Source organism: Cornus florida, unplaced genomic scaffold (assembly GCF_030987335.1).
Source record: "Cornus florida cultivar Cherokee Brave unplaced genomic scaffold, ASM3098733v1 CherokeeBrave_3.0.0_Hap2_Chr03, whole genome shotgun sequence".
NCBI classification, from domain to species: domain Eukaryota; kingdom Viridiplantae; phylum Streptophyta; class Magnoliopsida; order Cornales; family Cornaceae; genus Cornus; species Cornus florida.
This window is the reverse complement of record NW_026775573.1, coordinates 42,192,604-42,196,391: the sequence shown is the minus strand read 5'-3', so window position 1 is coordinate 42,196,391 and position 3,788 is coordinate 42,192,604. Positions and strand designations below refer to the sequence as shown.

General features: G+C 36.5%; 1 non-coding gene across 1 annotated transcript; it reads left to right on the top strand.

Moving 5' to 3' along the window:
• Positions 1–390: 390 nt before the first annotated feature.
• On the top strand, positions 391–496 carry LOC132302015 (small nucleolar RNA R71). The gene has a single exon (XR_009480712.1). It is a non-coding gene; the product is annotated as a small nucleolar RNA R71 (small nucleolar RNA).
• The last annotated feature ends 3,292 nt before the right edge of the window (positions 497–3,788 follow it).

Here is a 3,788-nt window from a genome sequence, read left to right as displayed (position 1 = left end):
TTGTCCCAGCATAGGGCAAGCGTCAGCAAAATGGTTAGGATAACAGAGATGGAACAAACTTCATTTGGCAAGGCATTTTGTGGATTAGCAATAATAGCAAAGCCAGCTGATAGAATTTGATCAAACCTACGGTTCAAGGATTCTATTTGAGCGGCTAACTTACTAGATTTATCTACCTCATAAAGTTTTTTAACCTTATGCATTACAGGTGAAGACCTAGACCTAGAAGAAAAAACGTGTTGCATTGAGTTTTCACTTAGGGCCTCAAACAGTTCCTAAGCGTCAGCAGGACCCTTACGCAAAAAAGCTCCATTACTGGAAGCATCAACTATGTTTCTGTACGAGTCTGTAAGATTATCATAGAAGATCTATATTAAGTGTCATTGAGCAATATCATGGTGTGGACACTTTTTTAGAAGATCATTATACCTCTCCCATGCATTATGGAGCTGTTCTCCAGGGATTTAGGAAAATGCCATGATTTCTCTTCTCATTTGTGTGGTTTTACCCACAGTGTAATATTTCTTCAAGAACTCCTATTGTAACATGTCCCATGTAGATATGGAATTTGTTGGAAAGGACTGTAATCAAGTTCTTGCTTTGTCTTTGAGAGAAAACTGGAAAAGATGTATTCTGAACGAATCATTGGTAAGAGTGGTCAACTTGGTAGTTGAGCATAATTCCAAAAACACATCCAAGTGCTTATAAGGATCCTCTGTTGCATACCCACGAAAGGTAGGAAGCATTTGGATTATAGCAGGCTTGATCTCAAAATGGGTTGCATCAGCATCCGGAAAAATAAAGCACGAAGGGGAAGTATATGTGGTAGGAATGAAATGGTCCCTCAATTGTGGTTGTGGTGGGGGAACAGGTGGATCCTGGTCTCCATTACCATTACCATTATTACCCGGTGCATTATGTTTCTCAGCCATGTTATCAGAGGAACTATCTATATTATTCAAGTGTTTTTTAAGTTTTCTTAACTGACTCAAAGTTCTTTCTATTTAAGGATCATGCACAAAAGATTTTGACCTATTTTGGTGAGTTAACATGCACTGGTTCCACTAATCCTAACAGTAGCAAAAATAAAGTATTCCAAGTAATAAAGAAACAGTAAAAACTCACAAAAGGTTCAATAAACCGAAGCTTTTCTCCCTTAAGCATTTTTATCCCTATTACTAATTTGAAAAAGAAGGAAGGTGAGATATCAAAAAGTTCGAAGACTGGTAAACCAAAATAACTAATTAAAAACTAAACAAAAACTAATCTCCCCGGCAACAGCGCCAAAAATTGTTCGTGTGATCTCACAATAATAAAATAACCACTCATAATAGAACGATATCGTGTATGATAATTCTATGTAAAGAGGATGTCAAACCCACAAAGAGATGAGATTTACATTAGTCTTTAATTTCATCTTATGGTTTATAGTAACTTGGTTAGAAAGTTTGTTGGTTGTCACGATTTAACAAACTAGAATTATAACAAAATATTTAACTAAATCGAATTAAACTAATTTAAATGATCAGAAAGAGATAGTCTTAGGGCTTTGACTTCACCACAACCATTATATTATGATTAATTATACTAACTCTGGGAATTTATTAACGATAATTTTCAAAAGAATTGAACTCAATAACATTCATTCAATTCGGGTTTTAAAGAAAGATGTTTTACAAGATTAGCTAACTATAACCTATCTACGGTTAGCGTGTACTATCCGCTTACCTACTCTACCTACTTTAACTACTTTGCAAATGAACCACCTTTCCTAAGCAAAGATTATGAAAACTTTTTTTTGTAAAAAACATGAAAGTACTATTATATGACCTCTATTCCTGTGTCCGGCGGGGCTCTGCTAGATACTGCACAACAAGATAGGTTGGGAATAGAGTATAAACTATTACATCTAAGTCAAGGGAATAACAGTTTATAATCTATTAAAGCATGAAAACCACTTGAGTTGTCTCAAGTGCTCATAGTCATATAATCAAGAAAATAATCATATATTAAAATAAACCTAAAGTTAAAACAATCAAACCATAATATTAGGTTGGGTTACAATAGTGCCCTAAGAAATGAATTAGTTACTCATGACGAGGATGGATATCATCTGTGTTGAGTTCATCTCCATCGTCACAAACGACACTTCTCTTCTCAGGATCTTCACTTTCAAGGTTGTAGGAACCCTAAAAGCCACCACTTTTTCAGCCTTCTGAATAACACCGTCAAAAGAGATTAAAAATTTGGACCTCTTCTGTCAAGGCTTACGCCTTCTTTTATAGAAGAAAATAAGTATTTGGTGGGCTTTTAAGTCTCCTGGCCCAACTGGGATGAGATACGGCTGATAAAGAGAATAATCCCGCAATATTAATCTGACATGTTATGGAATGGTCGAGCTTCAGGAACAGAGGCTCGAGCTTTAAGGTTCAGGCTCGAGCATAAGGAACAAGGCTCGAGCTTCTCTGGATGGATGCTCGAGCTTCAATAAATGGTGCTCGGTCCTTTCTCTGACACTTAGCCAACTTTCTTAAACTATTTTCCGAAGCGTCTTTTTCTTCAACACTTAGAATATTTTTGGGGTTGAACTCTTCAAACATTGCTCGATCCAAGCTTCTTGCGCTCAAGCACTAGGCACCATGCTCGAGCATCTGGGGCTTAAGGCTCGATCATCAGTGGATGGTGCTCGATCATGGAGGTAAGGCATAAGACATGGGTGCATAGCCTTTCAATTAAATCAACTCTTTTATTTCTGACGTCTCATGCTTGAGCTTGAAGGTCAATACTCGAGCACCCTTGGTTAAGGCTCGAGCACCCTATGGTAAGGCTCGAGTATCAAGGTACAATGCTTGAGCATTTGGGCCTTGTTGACTTTTCTTCTCTTCTTTGTTGTGATTTTTTGTGATGCTCGGGCCTCAACATTTGGGCTCAAGCTCTAAGACTTTAATTTCTTCAAACTTCACCATATAAGCTCTCGGCTTGCTCTGAATGACCGGCAACGACTCTATAAGCTTTGATATCATCAAAAAGTCCCGGTTTTAACCATTTATCTAGGAAAGTACCTACAAACACACATTAAACATAAATTAGTCTAATTATGGATAGAAGTATCACTTTAGGCCTTAACATATACGTATTTAGGGGCTCGAATATGCATATATTCAGCGCTCATCATGCACAGAAAGACACTATGGAAACTGTAGAACTTTATGATCCTATCTACTTGGACTAGAAAAGTCACCATTATGTCGAGCTAGCAACATTAAACTTAGCATTGTTGTCGAGCTATTGACGTTAAACTTAACATATATGTGTGTTTTCGTATCTGCTTGTGTTTATTGATATATATTTGTTTTACTCCATATACTTGATACTCTGTTGTGTGCTATCGAATGTGACTATTTTACCAGGTACTAAGGACTAAGTTTGGGGGTGAGATGTCTATTTTTTCCCTCTATACTAGAATTCCTGATCTTTACTGGTTCTACATATTTGGTAATATCTTTCTATCGCTAGATCTGTTTTCACACATTGAGGACAATGTGCACACTAAGTTTGGGGGTAATACAGATGCTTTAAAATTTTATTGATGATATGATATGCACAAGAGGATGCAATTTAACTATTAAAGTATAATTTTGAATCTGTTGATTGTTATGATATCCATATGCGGTCTAATGTTGGTTAAAGGTGGCTTGTATGCCGAATTCATGCTAAATAAAGATTTAAAAAAAAAAATTTAATATTAGTTGGTGGCCTGCAGTCCACTTTGTTAGGATAGTTATAAT